Genomic DNA, 10,309 nt, shown 5'->3' with positions numbered 1-10,309 from the left:
GAGCTCTTCCTCACATCGTCTTATATCACAATCTCTTTCTCACTGCTGTCATATTTATTCATGCTTTAATTAAATGGGAACTTTCCCCTAGATTTCTGTTACATCTCTCTATTTCTCATTTTTATATACTTTAGATACTGATACAGATCTCTACATCGTGATATTTACCTTCATTTAAAAATAGATGCAACTAGCAGAGATCTGCAATAGAGCAAAACCTTGATACATAAGGCCATATAGTATGAAGCTAATTGAAAAGACCTCCAGGATATTGAAACAAAAGCCATATAATGAATGATTGTTGTCCTTAATGTACTATGTTATCTCTCATCTCTTTTGCTGTCCCTTGGTTATCTCATATTGTTACAGTATCTCACTTTGTTATCTGATATATTGGATTTATTTGTATTTGGTTTTTTGAAATTGGATAGGGAAGGGGGGGAAACCAAGACGGGGGGGGGGCGTGGAGGGGAGGGTAATGGGGACCAAGACATGTGAAATGGTATCAATATATGTGAATTAATGCACCTTTTATCTGGCAAATAACATATAACCCTTTTATTAACTACAATAAAAATATAAAATAAAAAAGATGCAAGTTTTACTGTGTAATGGGTTTCATTATAGCACTATCATAACTGTGCATTATGTATTTCAACCATATTCATCCTTATTATCTCTATTGCTCTCTTCTTCCTTTCTATTCCCTGCCCAAAGTTGACTCCAGTCTGTGTGTGTGTGTGTGTGTGTGTGTGTGTGTGTGTTGTAACAAACCCTGTTGAAATAGAAGACATTAACCAAGATGAATTGTATTCATAAACTGCTTTGTTGATTGGCAATTCCTTTATACAACTACTTAAAGATAATAAAAAACTTTAAAAACCTAGATTTTGAATATAGGATAAAGTATGTAATTGTCTTTCTGTATTTCACTTAATATGATGACCTCTCAAACATTTTTTCCTGCAAAAGACATCATTTCATTCTTTATAGCTGGATAATGTCTCATAGTACACACACACACACACACACACACACACACACACTCTCTATTCTCATTGTTCATTCATCTACTGATAGACAACTTAGTTTTATGGTATGACTTGGCCATTGTCAATCATTCCACAGGAAACCTGAATATATATGTTGTTTGACTCCTTTTTTTAAAATCACATAATCTCTATCTCTAGATAGTCAACCACACCTTTGTTTTTCACAGAGAATAGCCTTATTTCTAACCATCACTCTCTCCATATTGTGAAAGTTACTGAGAACCTACTTGCTTGGACTTTTAAATAGTAAATGCATCTTTGAAGAGTTTCCAAGTCTCTGTATCCTTCATCTTAGCCAGAATACTGTTTTGCATGCAGAGCACTTGATGAATACATGATTAGAAGGAGCCACACCTAATCTTCATTCATTTATTTTATCTTTATAATTATCCACCTATCGCCTTAGTTAAGTATAACAGGAAAAATAGGACAGAATTAAAATATCTAAGAATATCCGGTCATATCAGTTCTCCTCTAGGGGAATCTTGTTAGGCAGAATGATGTCTACTGAAATTCCAAAGCTTGGGAGGTAATAATCAGCCTAGTTACCATAACAGTCACTGCCTTTTGAGTTCCAGACATAAACACGGCACTTTGCTTTCTGCCTTCTTTGTAGACCACCTCACACTCTATGCCTGGGCATAAGCAAGCCTGCAATGGCTGTGTGAACAATGGAACTTTACCTTAGGAAATCTGTGTAGCTTGCACAATTCACCTGCGGAGAAGCAGAGGAGCCAACTGAAGTCTCTGACTCCAAAACTATCCTCCCATAACTTTCAGTTAGCTCCTTGTTTGATCTTCTGTTTCTTTAATGTCAGCTCTGGTTTCTCTTGACCGGAAATATTATCAGGGATAGTGTTACTATACACTTTTAAAGTGGATTTGAATTACCCTTTTCTTTAAAATACCTGAGTCCTTCAAAATCAAGTTTTTTTAAGCCTTCTAAATTGCTGTGGCTCCAACATCACAAATCCAGTGAGTGATTTGCCATCACTACTATACATAATGCCAGAAACTGTGATTTATTGTTTTAATTCAGCCCTTATTTATTCCTTAATCTTTCTGACATACGGAACTATGTTTTGCCATTTTTACTCCTTTTCAAAATTATCATTTCTCTGATTGTTGTCCTTAATGTACTATGTTGTCTCTCATCTCCTTTGCTGTCCCTTGGTTATCTCATATTGGTATAGTATCTCACTTTGTTATCTGATATATTGAACTTATTTGTATTTGGATATTTGAAATTTGATAGGGAAGGGGGGAAAACCAAGATGGGTGGGGAGTGTGGGGGGGGGGAGGGAAACGGGTACCAAGACATGTGAAAGGGTATCAATGTATGTAAATTAATGCACCTTCTATCTGGCAAATATCATGTAACCCTTTTACTAATTACAATAAAAAAAACCCCAAAATTATCATTTCTCGGTAGGGTTTTCTTTGCTTTTTTCTTTTTTTCTTTTCGGGTCATGGGGCTTGACCTCAGGGCATGGATGCTGTCCCTGAGCTTTTTCACTCTACTACTTTGAGTCATAGAACCACTTCTGGTTTTCTGGTATTTGATTTTAGATACGAGTTGCACAGACTTCTGTGTATCTAGTATTACAAACATAAGCCACTGGCATTAGGCTTCTGGCTTCTCTTTAGTTTTTGACAATATGGATCTCTCTCTCTCTCTGTGTGTCTCTCTCTCTGTCTCTGTCTCTGTCTCTCTGTCTCTCTCTGTGTCTCTCTCTGTCTCTCTCTCTCTGTCTCTGTGTCTCTCTGTCTCTCTCTGTCTCTCTCTGTCTCTCTCTCTCTGTCTCTCTCTCTGTCTCTGTCTCTGTCTGTCTCTCTCTCTCTCCCTCTCTCTCTCTCTCTCCCTCTTAAAATTTATTTACCTACTTTTGCCAGAAAGCCACAGCTTTTCCCTATTCTTTTTCACCAAGTGACACCTTAAGTCTTCACATCTCCTGTTCTGGGTCGAGTGACCCACAGGCTTGAAGTGTTGTCATTTGATCTCTGTTGTAAGGTATTAAAGGCATTAAGGGAGGTGATTAGGATTAGTTCAGATCTGGGTGGAGCACCTGTGCCGGATCCTCTAGAAGAACAGGGAGAAAACCCACACATCAGTGATCTGCTTATGCCAGTAACCAGGGAGTCTCTAGACGTGACCCTAGCCTGGGTGAGCCAACCATAAACCTCTTATCCTTACAGAGTAGGAGTTCTGGTCGATGACCAAAATACCTGCCTCTAGGATGATGTTATTGTAACGAAATCCAGACTAATACATCTTTACTTATCCATTAAAAGTTTCCTCACTGATTTTAGCCACGCGCCTTCTTTTCTCAACATGCTTTCTCTCCTTGGGGGATGTTATTCACTTGCCCATTTTCAAGTGGTTAATTACCATAAAGCCAATCCAAGGTGACTTAGGCGATTGCCTCCTGTATATATTCCTATTCAATCCCCTATTCAATTCCTATTACAAATTGCTTGGTTTCTTAAAAATACCCTCATAAGACCGCGCCCGGAGGGGCCGGCTGTGGCTCGGGGACCAGGGTTGGGGACCAAGGCCACTGCCGTGGTTATTTTCCTTCATGAGCTGGGAGATACTGGGCACGGATGGGCAGAAGCCTTTGCAGGTATCAGAAGTTCACATATCAAGTATATCTGCCCACATGCGCCACTTATGCCTGTTACATTAAATATGAACATGGCTATGCCTTCATGGTGTTATGTGGTTGGACTTTCACCAGAGTCCCAGGAAGATGAATATGGAATTAAACAGGCAAGAGAACGTGTAAAAGCTTTGACAGAGCAAGAGGTGAGGGATGGCATTCCTTCTAACAGAACTATTTGAGGAGGATTTTCTCAGGAAGGCGCTTCATCTTTATGCACTGCTCTCACCACACAGCAGAAACTGGCGGGCGTCACTGCACGGAGTTGCTGGCTTCCACTTCGGACTTCATTTCCATGGGGTCCTATAACTGGCACAAATAGAGATATTTCTACTTTCCGGTGCCATGGAGATTGTGACCCTTTAGTTCCCCTGATGTTTGGTTCTCTGAAAACATTAGTCAATCCGGCCAATGTGACTTTCAGAACATAGGAAGGCATGATGCACAGTTCATGTCGACAGGAAATGATGGCTGTCAAGCAATTCATTGATAAACTCCCACCTCCAACTGATTGATGTCACTAAAAGGCCTTGTATGGAAGTACACCAGCATCACTGTAGTTCATGAAAAACCGTCTCCCATGCCTGATCTTAAAACTTCTAATGTTTGCAGTGGTAAAATGTTTTGCAAATACAATAATTCAGACTCAATAATGTCGCCCCATGGGAAATTTATGATCTTTTATGTTTCTATACACGTATTTGTATAAGATAATCCAGAATATACTAGTATTAAAATAAGTGAAGCCATTAGCTTCCTTTTCTCAAATGTAATTCAGCAAAATAATAAAAGACTGCAATCAGTTTTTATTATATCATTTGAAGATTAGTATTCTTAGTGAAAATTTGTTCAGATATAAACAAGAAGTTAAGGTATAAATGAGGTATTCATGCTGTGGCTTAGTCTAGGGAGTTGTTCCACAATTGCTTAGTCTTCATGCAGCCTCTGTATTTTTATATCTGTATTCATAGATATGTAATGATTGCAATAATATGAATTAGATGGTATTACATTATTCCTAATTCTAGGGATAATGCTTTAAAGTGTCAGAAAAGAGTAATACTGCCCTTTTGAATGAATGGCTCTTTATTTGAAGGACTAGGCTTCTTTCCAGATACCATTTCTATTTAATATTCTTCTATCCTCTCAAAAATAGGTTTGTTCTTTCTTGATTTTCATGGTAAACCAAATATTGCCTCCCTGCCATAGGCATCTACTGTCAAGACATGCTGTAATTTTATATTGTGAATCATAGGTACATGGTATTTAAAATCTATGTACATTATCAAAGAAGTCAAACATTAAAATTCCTGTACTATGCATTTCAAATAATTACAACTTAGTCCAAATTTAGATCTTATTATTAGGTAATAAGAATAATTCTGTGGTTTTATTTTCTTATTTTAAAAAAGGATAGATCATAATCTGATATGTTCAGAGATGCTTAAGACTGATCTTAAAATCTAATTAGTAAAATGGCTGGGTGTCTGTGTAGCATAGAGATTAAGTTTACCTTTTCTGTATGTATGTTTTTAACCAAGTACTGCAGAAAACTTTGCATTATTTTCATCTGCCAATAGATTTATTTGAAATTTTCACTTTAGTCAAATGAGTTTTTAAAGTTAGTTCTTTTGAGCCAGGCACTGGTGGCTCACACCTGTGTGAGAGGCGGAGAATCACGGTTGATGCCATGGGGCATGAGAGTCTGTGAGATTCTTGTATTCAGTTATCCACCTAAAAACCCCAAAACAAACAAACAGAAGCCTAAAAGTAGAGTTCTGGCTTAGGTGGCACTTTGCCATCTTTGCTTGGAACAGCTAAAGGATTCATGCCCAGGCCCTGAGTCCAATCCCTAGAACCAGTAATCATTTGATTTTCAAGTAGTCAAAACTTCTGGATTACCAGTAAAATGATTTAAAAACAAATTATGGGTAATAAATATCAGAACCCTATACTATGTAATCACCACAGTTTAATATATAGCAAAGGTGTATGTTTGATATTTCTGAACAGTGTTATTTTTTCTCCTGTATTCCAACTGACCAATGTTAAGAATGCATCTTTATAAATGGGTGCTAATTGATTATGGAATTTACTAATAGACTGCATAGGATATTAATAATGCAGCCATATGTTTGTGTCTGGATTTGAAAAATTGAAACAAAAATTGAAGAACATAAACTTACTTCAGTCACACAAATCAGTAAGGTCTTTATGGCAAGAAATATTCTAGTGAAATGTGCTGTAATGTGGGAATATGAAAATATTTTTCACATTTTCTATCAATGTGAAATAAAACTTAATTCTGATTTTTAACCAAAAAAAATACCCTCATAAGCAGGTGCTGGTGGCTCAGGCCTGTAATCTTAGCGACTCGGGAAGCTGAGATCTGAAGATCACAGTTCAAAGCAAGCCCGGGCATGAAAGTCTGTGAGACTTTTATCTTCAGTTAACCACCAGAAAACCAGAAGTGATGCTGTGTGGCTCAAATGGTAAAGCACTTGCCTTGAGATGAAGAGCTCAAGAGTTCAAGAGTTCAAGCCCCCATGATTGACCAAAAACAAAAATACCCTCATATATTATGAGTTTATTAGATTTAGCGAAAATCCCTTATTCACAGCATCATAAGCCTCTATTTTCTGGTTAGTAGGTAGCTAGATTAATGTCAACTTAAAAAAAATCCTATGTCTTATTTTATTTCTCCTCTTTTTAGGTATCTAAAAAAGATATGCAATAGCTCAATAATACAACTGTTCAAATTCTCAAATACATAGGCCCTTCACCTTTATTCTTGATGCAAAACACACTAGACTATCTCATTTCAAGATGATATTTGCCTCTCTCCTAATCCCTTTCATATCTCAAGCCAGACTCCTGGGTGATGGTAGCTGTCCACTCTGGGTGGTCTCTACCTCCTGGACCTCCTGCCACACAGTCTCAGCCCTACATGCCACGGATGCCTTTGAGGCCAGGCTCTGCCAACCTGGTCTTATTCCCTTAGAACCACACTCTCAAGGAATGTAGATGTGGCATTATCTGCCCTTCTGGAAGGGTTTCTGAATGCCAAAAAAGCTACTCAAGGTAAGCACCAGCCTCCTTTCTAGGTGATTAACGTCCTAAGTTTACTATGCCAGGTGCTAGTTCCAAAACACAATGTAGAGCTGACCACACTGCAACTACCTTCAGATATTTCATAGGTTAGAAAGACCTTCAGAAGTACTCGGACCAATCAAAAGGTCAAGATCACAAGGGCGCATAAACGTATAAATCATTACTAACATGTTCATGAGCTGAGACTGTAAGTTCCTCAGAACCATCCATGTCATCTTTGTGTCACTGATAGCTTACAAGATAAGGAGGAGAAGCTTGGCAATGCATATTTATTGAATGAGTGAATGAGTGCACGCATGAAGGTGGAATGGCTGGCCTGCAAGCAGGCTCATGGAACAGATAACTGAGCAGTTTCAAGCTTCTGGAATTCCTTTGGCCCCTGCCCAGGATGCTCCTGGAGCCCCAGGGGCTGGGAATGTGAGTTGCATCAGTCTCATTCCCGATGGTGAAAGTGACTGTTTTACACGTGCAGGGCATGCCTCACTCTTGGGAAGATTGCAAGCAGGCCCAGTATAAAAGAGCCCCAGTGCCTGGCTCCTCAGTCCTCAGCCTCACCGTCCTGGTGACAACTTCTGGTCCTCCACTGACTAGGTGAGTATGTGGCATGGAAGGCTTGTGGGGGGGATGATTGGGATGCTGGAAACAGGCCTCTGTGGAGGCAGGTCCAGTAGGACGGCTTATCTTCCTCAAGCCTGGTCTCTTCTTTTCACCCTCCCGACCTCTGGTAAAGTATCTGACAAGAAGCAGGTCCTGGGGGCTCTCTTTGTTCTAGCTTAGGGCAGGAGAGCAAAAAGAAGAATATTCTTCCTGGAAGTGTCCTGACAAGTGTACTAAGTAAGGGACTGATGGATTCATCACCAGAAGGATTCTGGGGCAGGGCCAGCTATGTCTCCAGAGCTTGCGATCCGAATCTGGTGTCCTGATAGGAAGATGACCAGCCCCTTTCATGAATTGGAGGGGGTGGGGGATGAAGCCCAAGAGAGAGCATATGCCACATGGAAGTTCACTTCCTATCAGTACAGACATTTGAGTTCTAAGGCCTTCTCCACAGACTAGCTTACTTTGGAGATAGCCGGAACACAGCAGCCTGACAATTGTGCTGATGGATTGTCATTTCTCTATAGGTTTTCTGACCTCCTCTCAAAAATGTCCTGTCAGCAGAGCCAGCAGCAGTGTCCCAAATGTCCCCCAAAGTGCCCCCCTAAATGTCCTCCAGTCTCTTCCTGCTGTAGCCTTGGTTCTGGGGGCTGCTGTGGCTCCAGCTCTGGGGGCTGCTGTGGTTCCAGCTCTGGGGGCTGCTGCAGCTCTGGGGGTGGCGGCTGCTGCCTAAGCCACCACAGGCCCCGCAGGTCCCACCGCCACAGACACCAGAGCTCCGGCTGCTGTAGCAGTGGTGGCAGCAGCTGTTGTGGCAGCAGTGGTGGCAGCAGTGGCTGCTGTGGCAGCAGCGGTGGCAGCAGTGGCTGCTGTGGCAGCAGTGGTGGCAGTAGCCAGCAGTCTGGAGGCTGCTGCTGACCTGGGCCATGAGGACCTTAGACAAAGCATTGCAGGTTCCTGGAGTTCAGAAGCCCTGCTCCAGCCTGCTGATCTTCCACCCTGTTTCCTGTGTCATCTGCATCCTGGCCTGTAAGATGCTGAAATCTTCCTGTGGAATGTTCTTAATTCCGCCCCCCCACACCCTGGGTGCTCACACCCTGTCTTCTTCTGTATAACAGAGTAATAAAGTCTTTCCAATGGGCCTCAATAGACTTCTGTTTATTTGTTTGTTTACCACCGTGGACCAGCTCGTGCTGGCTGGGACTGAAGCCAGGCTCAGGTGGCTGCATGGAAGTGGAATATGAGCTCTGTGCTGTGCTTTGCTGCAGGTTACCCTCTTATGAGTCCATATATGTTTTCTCTAATCCTATACCAATTCCTCTGCTACTTTCATAAGAACTATGATAGTATTGCTAGCAGTCTTCATAACAGTAAACTCTGGGACCAGCCATGGGCCTAGGAGTGGTAAATGGTACCTGAAGAGAAATTCATTCTTATGAAAGCAGTTAGACATTAGATGAATGGGCTAAATAAACATAACACCATACAGAAGTGTAATTGTGTTGCAAGGGAAACACAGAGCAACAGCAAGGGGTGATAGGATTGGTGTGACCTTGACCGTGCCTCCAGAGCGTTGGGCTACTTCTCAGACCTGCTTGGGAAACTTCTTGTGGATATTTATTTCTGTAAGTGTGCTTGGGTCAAGAAGAGAGCTTACCTTCATCGAGGCAAATGATACTCAGGCTACTAAGAATGGCTTTTGTAGGGAATGATGCTTATTTCCCCATTTGCATAGATTTTTAAGTTGTTTTTAAAATTACATCACTGAAAATGATGATTCACTGGTGACATATGTGAACTGTAGACAAAGACCTATTATCTCAATAAAATTCTGATTATGTGACCTTGAAATAAGTCATTAACTTCTCTGTGCCTTAAGTTATTCCTTGTAATAGGGGGAAAATCATAAAAGTAGTTGCCTAAGTCATAGGCTGCTGAGAAGATTAAATGAGTGAGGTTGTGTGAGTGATTTTAAACAGCTGAATAATTTTCTTTTGACACACACTTTTTTAATACCAAGTTTGCAATACTCTAGTATTCACTGGGTATTCAAAAATTTAATTCATTCTAATGAACTTCATAATAATTTAATTAACTCTGACTCTCATTCTCAGAGTTCACATCAACATCGCCAGTTAAAGCACAGCATCTCACAGGGCTTCACCTCTGCTGTTGTCTGTACATAGGGTTTCCTGGAGATTCATACTTCTGCCTGGTTGATGACAAATCCAGAGGTTCCATTAGCCCCTCCCACATTCACTAGAATAATACAGAACTTAGGAAAGTGTTTTACCTTTGATTAGAGGTTCATTATAAAAGCTACTATTCAGTAATAGGCAACTTAGTACGTTTATAACCTCACCCCATCAGAATATTACTCCCTTACACCTGTACTCTCAGTTGAGGTAACATTGTAGAAGCATCGACAGAAGGTGATATCTAAGGATTGTGTCACATGTGTGTGTCCTCTTTGGAGCACTATGAAGCCCAAAGAAAGGTATCTGGAAAGACAAGCCTCTGCTCATGGGTTTCAAAAGCACTCATTCATTCATTTCTTCACTCAGGGAGCAATCATTTACTCGTTCTCCAAAGCTATGCATTCTTTCGGTGGTATGTCTGGGTATGAAGCTCTGTGAAGTCTGGTATAGATTCTGTTCTCAACAGGGTTTCATCTGGAGAAGAAGAAAAGCCTACAACTGAGCACCATGTTGTCCTGATGTAAGAGCTTGTTAGCCCAACCATGGCGCCGTCTTCCAGCACCCAGCAGAATGTGCATTGTTTACACAGATATCATGGGAATGTGTCTAATCTGTATGACAACGGCATCTTGCAAAACCCAAAAGCAAATTAGACAATACATATCTAGTGACTTAATGAAGGAGTGACTAG

The 10,309-nt window shown here is 40.6% G+C and overlaps 1 pseudogene; it reads left to right on the top strand.

Moving 5' to 3' along the window:
- Window positions 1-3,656: 3,656 nt before the first annotated feature.
- LOC150058241 (acyl-protein thioesterase 1-like) lies at window positions 3,657-4,227 on the top strand (annotated as a pseudogene).
- Window positions 4,228-10,309: the final 6,082 nt, after the last annotated feature.

The sequence above is a fragment of the Megascapheus bottae genome, chromosome 10, assembly GCF_031878675.1.
Source record: "Megascapheus bottae isolate mThoBot1 chromosome 10, mThoBot2.hap1, whole genome shotgun sequence".
NCBI classification, from domain to species: domain Eukaryota; kingdom Metazoa; phylum Chordata; class Mammalia; order Rodentia; family Geomyidae; genus Megascapheus; species Megascapheus bottae.
Note: the sequence above shows the minus strand (reverse complement) of the source record. Positions and strands in the feature narration are given on the sequence as shown.